The sequence below is a fragment of the Spea bombifrons genome, chromosome 2 (genome assembly GCF_027358695.1).
Source record: "Spea bombifrons isolate aSpeBom1 chromosome 2, aSpeBom1.2.pri, whole genome shotgun sequence".
NCBI classification, from domain to species: Eukaryota; Metazoa; Chordata; class Amphibia; order Anura; family Pelobatidae; genus Spea; species Spea bombifrons.
In genome coordinates this window covers 48,247,241-48,257,654 of record NC_071088.1, presented here as the reverse complement: position 1 = coordinate 48,257,654, position 10,414 = coordinate 48,247,241, and positions in this window count along the sequence as shown.

Sequence of the window (10,414 nt, the reverse complement as noted above, 5' to 3'; positions counted from 1 at the left end):
GGGAGCGCACAACCTAAAAAGCATAAAAGGCTACACATTCAGATTTCCAGGTTGCTGCTAGAATAATAATGACTAATAAATGCATAACACAAAGCAAGAATTTGGCACATAACTAGTGAATACTATTCGAATGCCTTTTTTCTTATACTTTTTAGGTTTTGCTCTCCCCTTTTTAATACTTTTTGTGCTGTTTGTTTGCAGGTTCTGACCAAACCATAGGGTTGCCCACACCCTCCAGCCACACAGGTGCCCCGTTAATGGTGTCTAGAGAAGATTTAAAATAGTTTTGGGGGTCTTATTGTCTTATTTGGGTTAACCCTTTCACGACAAAGCCCGTACATGTACAGACTTAAAATGCATTTTTGACAATGCCTGTATGTATCAGCTGCTTTAAAGTTGCTGAAATAGCTGCAACTGCTGCATTTTTGCCCGATTGGAGGCTTTGTAGCATCCACGGAAGTGCTAGCCAAGGATAGTGGGAGGAAAGCCATCACTCAAAAAAAAAAAAAAAAAAAAAAAAAAAAAAAAAAAAAAAAGCTGACTGGCATAATAATTGGTGGTGCTGAAATGCTTCGATATCGAGGTATTCAGCAGCACAACCCCCACCCCCCCCAGATTGCCCTGTGATTTCTCTGAAGACAACCACAAGTGCCATCAGTGAGCTAACTAGTTCACAGGGTACAGCATTCTATCATGCAAGTCGATAAAGCCCGGATAATTGTCCTAAAATTGGTGCTGTATCTTCCCAAAAATAACGGCATGGAGTTAAAATACCAGCATTTGAAATATTCGATATTCCTTTTTATTTATTTTTTCCAAGTTTTACTTTATTAATAAATTAAGTCATAATACATTAATACAAGACTGGACGTACAAGCAAGAACATAACAACAAAAATAAACAGACATACATATAGACTGTATCTTGACATGAGCAATCGCTTCGAGAAGGGCCATATTGGGTTGGCAAAAAGTATTATGTTATCCAAAAAAAAAATGAAGTAGGCTAGTTTATTGTTCTTGATTTCTCTACTCTTAGAGAAACGAACAAAAAGAAAATAAAAAAGCTTACAAAATTATTTTGAGTACAGGAGATTTCCTCAGCCATCGCTCCAGATTGTGTAGAATACTTTAAGCTGTTGCCTGGCTGCAAAATAACCTCTCCATATCGCGTTGATTTAAGTATTTGGTTCAAAACCGTTATCCATTCTATTTGTTCATTACTTTTCCTCCTTCTCGCAATCACTAATTTCAATCACGAAGCATTCAGCGACACCAAACACTCACCCCACAGTAATTTTGCCACTCGCAAAAGGGTGGCGCGTCCTTTAAAAAAAAAATAACACAAAGTTGGAAAAGTTCGTCAGAGGGTCTCCAGACCCTCTAGAGAACTCTGGCTACACTTGCAGATTGAATAAAGGTACTGCATTCAACCATGCAAGTCAATGGAGTCCAGCTTTCTAATCATAATGTGGTTAGTAAAATATTTAAAACATTTTTTAAAAGAAGCTGTAAAATAAAAAAGCGGTAACATTTAAAAATAATTATGTATCCAGCAAAATGTAACAAAAAGTCCGAAAAGAATAAAATAAATAAAAATAACGTTTATTATGAGCAAATGCTAAAATTAGCGCTGTATTTTACCAAACATCTTTACATGGAGTAAGTAAAAGCATTTCAAATACCGAAGGGGTGTCTAATTAAAAAAAAAAAAAAAAAAATGAAAGGTTTGGTGACTGACCAAAATGGGGGGAGGGGGAGACATACTTCCCAAATGTGGCCTTTTAACCCCAAATACCAGAAAAACCCTATAAATTTATACCCAAAGTACAATTTGTGTGGAAAAAATACAAAAAAAAATATTACCACAAACTTTGGCAAAGGCTGGTGGTAAAATATCATGCATGGAAAGGGTTATCATGCATGGATAGCGTTTGAAATACCTTGGGGTGTCTAGTTTTCAAAAATATATGGTTTGATGGGTAAAATGGAATTAGCCGGCTTCACAGATGGCCCTATTAGGACATGGGGCAGTAGGACCAGATGTAAAAGTTCCAAGTTAAAAATGCGCACTTCCTAAATTTGGCGTTTTACCTCCCAAACCACCCGACAAACCCATGCATGTGAGGGTTATCTCTGTACTCAGGAGATATTGCTGAACACATATTGTTCATATTGGGTCTTGTTTGAAAATGACATACACCAGTGATAAAAAAAAATACAAACCACAAAGTTTGACAAAGGGTAGTAGTAGAATTAGTGCATGGAAAGTGTTAAAAGACCAGCATTTGAAATGCCTTGAGGAAGCTGTATCTTCCCAAAAATCTTGACATGGTAAGAGTTAAAGTAAAAGCATTTCAAATACCCAATGGGTGTCTAATTTTAAAAAATGAATGGTTTTATGGGGTAAATTGGAGTGACCAGGCTCAAAGATAGGGCATAGGCACAGACTGACCAAAATGGGGGAAAAAAGAGCACTTCCCAAATGTGGCATTTTAACCCCAAACACCAGACAAACCCATGCATGTGGGGTATGACTGTACTTGGGAGATAGTGATGTGTACCTGGAGCTATAAATGTATACCCGAAGTACAATTTGTGTAAAAAAATAAAATAAAATACTACCACAAACTGTGGCAAAGGCTAGTGGTAGAATCTCATGCATGCAAAGGGTTAAATATTACCATTTTAAATACCTTGGGGTGTCTAGTTATCAAAAATATATGGTTTGATGGGGTTATATATCGCCCCCCTGGCCCAGCTAACATCTTTCTTGATCACTTCTCCTCATGGCTCCCTCTCTTCCTCTCCTCTGATGTTCCTTCTGTTGTCCTTGGGGATTTCAACATCCCAGTTGACACCCCAATGAGTCCCATGGCTTCAAAATTTCTTTCTATCACTTCCTCTTTTGATCTCCAGCAACATATTAACTCCCCTACTCATGATGATGGTAACACCCTGGACCTTATTTTTTCTAGCATGTGCACTCCCACTAACTTTTCAAATTCCCCTTTCCCCCTCTCTGACCACCACTTCCTTTCCTGCTCTCTAATCTTGCCTCATACTCGCCCCCGTGCACCCCAACCCCGCCTAACCAGAGACCTCAATTTACTCCCTCTCCTCTCTCCAATCTCAAACATGTCATGCCCTAACAACGCTACCTCTGTCTATAACGCCAGTCTCATATCTGCTCTTGAGCATGTAGCACCAGCTACTACTCGCTCCTCACAACGTTCACATTTCCAACCCTGGTACACGACTGTAACCCGTCACCTTCGACGTTGTTCCCGCACTGCCGAACGTAGTTGGCGAAAGTCTAATTCCATGTCTAACTTTCTGCACTATAAATTTATGCTACGTTCCTACTACTCTGCTCTCAACCTTGCTAAAGAAACCTACTTCACCTCCCTCATCTCCTCCCTGTCCCACAACCCCAAACGACGCTTTAATACTTTCAATTCCCTGCTTCGACCGATCCCTACTACCCCTTCCACTAACCTTAATGCATCTAACTCTGCCACATTCTTCAATAATAAAATTAAAACTATCAGACTTCCGGGAGGCGGGCCCTTGAGATGGCCGCTTTTTAGATGAGCTCCGTGAGGGCTAGCGCAATCGATATCCATCCATGCATACTACTTACTTCTTTTGATCCGACTCATCATCGCTGCTGTGGACATACTACCCAGCATTGGCTCGTGGGTCTATTGGATCCGCTGCCCTCTTTCTTTCACTCCCCGGGAGCCGTGTGCGGATTGCACTTGTTGGGCCTGGAGTGAGGTGCTACCTCCACTCTGCCTTTCTGGATCCGGCCGCATCGCTGGGCCGTCACACTGCCTACCTGCCTTCGGCCGTCTACTTCTCCCACCCTGCGGATAATAGCCTTGGGCTCTGCACCTGGATCGGCCCCTGGACGTCTACCTGCTGCGGCTGTGGCCCCCCCCCCGAAGAGGTCTGGAGTCCTTGTACCGGGAGCGGTGAGCCTTGGCCTGCGGTCCAGCCTGCTTTCTGGAGCTGCGGTACTTACCGCGGACGCGTTGTGCCAGCGGGTTCCCCAGTGGCTGTCTCCTTGCTCCACGTGCGCTTGTTGAGGGCCTCTGCTATCCCGTGGACTCTTCTGCGTCTCCTCGGCTGATCTGCACCAACGACCGCGCTGCATCTGCGGCTGTGCTTCTCCGTGTTCGCGATCCCGTCTTCTGCTGTTCGACGGCTCGGTTCTACGCTGCTTTACACCACACGTATTCTATCCTGCGGCTGATCTCATTGCACGGTCAGGTAGGCTCTGGCAGCATCCCTGCGGGGCTAATTTACTTTAGTTATTTTACTTTCTGTTTTCATCGACCATTAGCTAGTAAGGGTTACGGGAGGGAGTTAGTTAGGTTGGGTGGGTTGGGAAGGGTTAACAAAGGGTTTTTTTTTTTTTTTTTCCTCATTAGTTAGGTAAGGGTTCCGGGTGGGCTCTAGTTAGGTTGGGAGGTTTGGGCACGCTTTTGGGGGGGTGTGCATAACAAGAGTCACAGAACTTCGCTAACCTTCAAGCCTCAGTGGCTGCATACCGCTGGACTACTCCTGCTTCGCTTTAATGACATTCTCCTCAATTATTTAGACGGGGATTGGTTGGGCTCTAGTTAGGTGGGGTGGCGGGGAACGGGTTTTTTCTTTAATTTTTGGGGGTTGTGTTATTGTTTCTTTTCTCTGAGGTTGCAGAGCTGCGCTCCCTGTTTCCATGATATATTGATCTGTGTTCATATATGCTCTGCTACTTTCTATTGTCAAGGGATCTGTGATCCAGCTGTACACACTGTGTCTACCCCCATATTACTCTTCTTACTTGTGTTACCCTATTTTCTTCTACTCTTGGGGGGGAGTTCCTCACGACTCCTTGCCTACACATGGAAAAATATATGGATCCGCCGCCTAAAACATCCACCCGGCAAAGCAAGACAAGAGATAAATCCACGGTGACCCTTAAGCCTCCACCTTCCCTTGGGTCGACCGCTGTTGCAGCAGAGGGGCAACCTGTGTCCGGCACTTCCTTAAAAGATCCACTGACGGCTCAAGACCTTGTTGGAGTTATATCCCCGTTCTTGGACGCTAAGCTTGACAAATTGTCTGGTTCTATTAATGCCGTTCTCGCTGAATTGGTCTCTCAGGGCCAGAGGATTACCACTCTAGAATCCAGGGTCTCTGATGTGGAAGATGAGAACGTCTCCATGGCTACTTCCCTCCGTTCGCAGGATCTGCTAATCTCATCACTACAGGAACGTATTGATGATCTTGAAAATCGTAGCAGACGCAATAACCTGCGTCTAGTTGGCCTGCCTGAGGAGGTTAAGGGCACAGCGTTACACGACCTAGTTACGACCTGGCTCCCCAAGTCCCTGGGCCTGGCGTTTCCTCAGGGTGAATTGGTCATTGAACGAGTGCACCGTATTGGTCAGCTTCCTGCCTCCGCTACATCTCGTCTCAGGGCGGTGATTTTTCGTGTCCTAAACTATACCGACAAGGTCAAGGTTCTGGACGCTTACAGGAAGGTTACGTCTCTCTTTTATCATAAGCATAAACCGTTACTCTTTCAAGATTTTTCTGCAGCCGTAACGATCAAACGTCGCCAGTTCTCTGAGATTTGTACGGAACTATACAATAAGCGAGTGAAATTTGCTCTTCTCTATCCGGCCAAGCTCAGAATTACCCATGAAGGACGTACCTACTTTTTTGACACCCCTACGGCAGCCAAGGACTTTGTTCGTACTGGGTCCAGGTCTTCTCCCTCTCCAGATGATGGTTCCGCGGCGCCCGAGGCCGCCCCCCCTCCTTCTTCTCGCTCTCGCCCTGCTTCTTTGCCTGACTCCTCTCCGCCTGTCTCCCCTAGGGCTTGAGAACTCAGACAGCCGTTGGTGCCTGGCTCGATATCTTTTGAGCCATCATTTTCTGTCATACACTGTTATGTTGGCTCTTGGTTACTGTTATTGTTTTTGTTTATTTTGTTGTGTTTCTAGGCACAAAATTATATGTGCCATGTTTTGGTTTATGCAAAAAAACAAAAAATGGGAGAAGCATAGCTCTTTTCAATTGATGATGTACGATTCCATTTTATGTCTCGTCTGTAGGGTGGTTGGGGGGGCTGGCTGGGACCTCCCTAGCCCGACCTGTTCCGGTTTATTCTCTGCTTTGTGTCTTCCTCCGCGGGATATCGGGTGATAACCCGGCTCCGTTGCCGTAATTGACATGATGCTATCCGATAATAGGTGCGATGCGCCTTCTTCCTTGCGTATTGTTTCGTGGAATGTTGAAGGTTTAAACGCCCCTGTTAAGCGTAAAAAGGTTCTCACCCATCTTAAGCGTCTGCGTCCGGATGTTATTTACCTCCAAGAAACCCACTGGTGTGACCCTGTCAAGAACACGCTAAAGGCGCCGTGGCTGCGCGCTTGTTATTCTGCTATGTACACCAAGAAATCTAGGGGTGCCACTATCCTACTCTCCAAAAAGTTACCTTTCGTTGTCGAATCAGAGATTGCTGACCCGGACGGGAGGTACATTATTCTTACAGTCAAATTGTTTAATGAATCCTTTACTTTTGTCAATATATACGCTCCAAATTCTGCCCAGTCCATTTTTTTGGCCAAAGTTTATTCGCTGTTGCTGGAGATGTCGGCCCCTAATGTAATTTTGGGGGGTGATTTGAACTTGGTGGCTAATGTTTCCTTAGACGTCTCTGGTGCTTCCTCCCGTCCTCTGGGACTCTCCTCCCTACCCATGCTGGATCACCTCCGTCTGCGGGATGCTTGGAGGTTTCTTAATCCCACCGATAAGCAATATACGTTCTACTCTCATCCCCATAATTCGTTTTCCAGGCTGGACTACCTGTTCCTGCCTGAATTATTCCTACATAGGTTAAAGGCTGCCCACATAGGCCAAATAGTGATCTCTGACCATGCTTCCATCTGGATAGAGGTCTCTCTAACTTCCCCATATCAGCTGTCCCGTAATTGGAGGTTTCCTAGCTACCTTTATTCTTCGGAAGCGTTTAAGCAATTCCTGATTGCCAAGTGGAATGACTACGCTGATGATAAACATGTTCATCTGGACGACCCTGATTTATTCTGGGGTGCTTCCAAACCAGTTCTAAGGGGCCAAATTATTGCATATGATGTGGGACGCAGGAGAGAGGCCGAGGCTAAACTTGTCCGACTTACGGAAGATCTCTCTACGGCGTATGTTGCTCATAAAACTCATCCTAGTCCTGATACCCTGAAAACGTATAAAGAAATTAAATCTCTTTATGATGCCTGGGTTACTGAGAAGGCGCAGCTTTCTCATAATTACATTCGTAACGCCTTTTTTCGCTGGGGCAATAGGCCTGGTAAGCTTTTGGGCAACCTTATCCGCCACTCTAAATCTAAATATCATAGTGTAACTCAGCTTCGAGATGGTTCTCGATCGGTTGTGACTGAACCCGATAAAATCACACAGCTCTTTGCCGATTACTTTGAGGATTTTTATTCCTCAGAATCCAATGATCTTGATATGATGCTTCAGATGTTTGGGCAGGCTGGTATCCCTAAATTAACGCCTGACGACCGAGACCGATTGGTCAAACCGCTTACCCCCTCCGAAATTGCTGCTGCCATAAAATCCCTTCCTAACGGTAAATCCCCGGGACCTGATGGCCTGGGAGCCGAATATTATAAATTACTTTCTACTTATTTACCGACGCATCTTACTGATGTTTTTAATGGATTTCTACAAGGAAAGATACCCCCGAAGGAATTTACGGCTTCCCGCATTATAGTCCTCCCAAACCTAACAGGGACCCTGCCTTGTTATTCTCTTATCGCCCCATCTCCCTGCTGAACCAGGATCTTAAAATATACGCCAAAATTATGGCTTCTCGACTACAACCTGTTTTAATGAAACTTACTTCCCCCTCTCAAACGGGTTTTGTTAAGGGTCGCCACTCTACGCGAAATATTAGAGGCCTTATTTCGGCGATCTTTACTGCTAAACTTACGAATAGCAAAGCCTCTATTTGTCATTAGTTGTGACGCTGATAAGGCTTTTGACAGAATTTCCTGGCCTTATCTTGTTAGTTTCTTTAAATTCCATCATTTTGGTTTACCCTTTATACAGATGTTTCGAGCATTGTATCATTTGCCTATGGCTCAAGTTACAGTGAATAATGTGAATTCCCGCTGGTTCTCTCTAGGCAGGGGTACTCGTCAGGGCTGTCCTCTGTCCCCTCTTCTTTTTAACCTGGCACTTGAGCCCCTCATACGAGTAATAGAACGTTCCGCTGAGCTTGAGGGAATCCGGATAGGTGATGTTGAGTTTAAAATCGCTGCCTTTGCGGACGATCTTTTATTATATATTTCTAACCCCAAAACGGCAATGCCATTCCTTCTTAACCTATTTGATTGTTTTCATAAAGCCTCGGGATTTCTAATCAATAAACTCGAGGCGAGTTCCCACTTCCCATTTTCCCTCAGGCTAAACTTGGTTGGGGGGGCGTTCCCCTTCAATTGGACCCAACATCCCTTTTTGAAGTATTTAGGTCTCATTATCCCAACAAATTTGGCGCACCTTTATAAGCTGAACTTTTCCCCTCTGTTGCGTCAAATGGAGGATTCTTTCAAAACCTGGTCCAAATTTAACCTCTCCTTCTTGGGACGATGTCACCTGTACAAAATGGCCTTTTTCCCCAAGCTCTTATATCCGATCCAAATGCTGCCTATTACCTTAAGGAAAAAAGATATTCAACATCATAATGCACTTCTGCGTAAATTCCTGTGGTGCAATAAAAAAGCTAGAATTTCACTGAAACTCCAACAGCCTGCTCACAATGGAGGGGTGAACTTACCCAATCTATTGGACTACAATTTGGCATCTAACTATCGTTTTGCGGCTGATTGGTTGCGTGGCGGGTCTAAATTCACCAATGTGACCCTGGAGCAACATCTATCTCCAACCATTTCTTTGGCCTCTCTCCAACCATTTCTTTGGCCTCTCTCCTGCATCTATCTAAAGTTGACCTTCCCCTAGAGGCTGTCTCCAACCCATTGCTGTATCACACTTTAAAGGCTTGGGGGCGTGTTAGGCGGCGCCTGGGCTTGGAGGTTCACTACTCTAAATTTCTGCCATTGATCCGTAACCCGCACTTCCAGCATGAGAGGGAGGATGTTGTCTTTCGGCGCCTGGCCCGGGAAGGGGGTCGTGCCGTTGGCGATTTTCTGGACCCACGTGAGGGTAAATTGTTGTCTTTTTTGCGGCTCCAATCTAAATTCCCTACTGTTAACGTTCACCCCATTCACTACCTTCAACTCCGTAATTATATTAACACATTGCTTCCTTATCTTTCTGGGGCTGATTCTAACAATCCCTTAGATCAGGTAACGATATTGTCAGATATTTTATGATAGAAAACATGTATTCTATATGTTCTGTATTTACATGAGCACAAAATGGAGTCAGAGCCATTTTATTTTATTTAATCATATAACGGTTATTTCTGTGTGTCTTTGTTCCCTCTATAATTGAGAACAAAGAAGTACTCAGTATATATGATCCTATGAATGTTATCTTCCATGAGAAAGTTAAGGAGTAGACACTACATATCCTTAGGAATGTAAATTGGAATGGGGGATACGTCGTAAGACCACCAAAACCTAATTTACTACCTAGGAGGCAACGTCTGGAGATATGGGTGACTACAAAGACCTGATTTACTATCTAGGAGGTAACATCTAAAGATAAGGTTATTTCTTAGACCAGAGCGTCTCTTGCAGGTAAATTAAGAAATTACAACGGTGTAAATATGAGTAGAAGTCCTAATTATAATGGGTAAAACCCACCGTTATGATTGAATTCCAATCAAGAGGTGGAGGCTATGATAATAAGCTATGTCTTTAAAAGCTTATGTTTTTAATAATTAAGAGACTCACCTTAAAAACGGACCTGAGAAACGCACCCTGAAACAGACAGACCCTGACGGACTCATTTAATTTACCCCAGAGAATTGGAATCTCAAGATCCTGGCACCATAATCTTACTCTTAGAATTACTTTGAGTCCCAACCTATATAACTTTTAGAAAGTTATATTTCTTTCCACTTAATTTTTTGCCACTGAATCTGGATTAACTTCTACAAGGACCAGTTGGACAACAGCAACAAGTGGTGGTAATTCTAATTGTTTCATTATTCTAAATAGAGGTGAATTTTGTCTTCTTCATATAGAATTCCCTGTTTCTGGGAAATAGTATATTGCATTATTGTATATGACGGCTTGTGAGACTGCAGCTTATAACCCGTGATAATGACAATAATGAAAAGGTATTTTTACCTGTAGATGAAGTTTGACATTATTTGCATCTATTAGGAATTTCACTAAACACTCTTAGACATTATTAAATTATTTTTA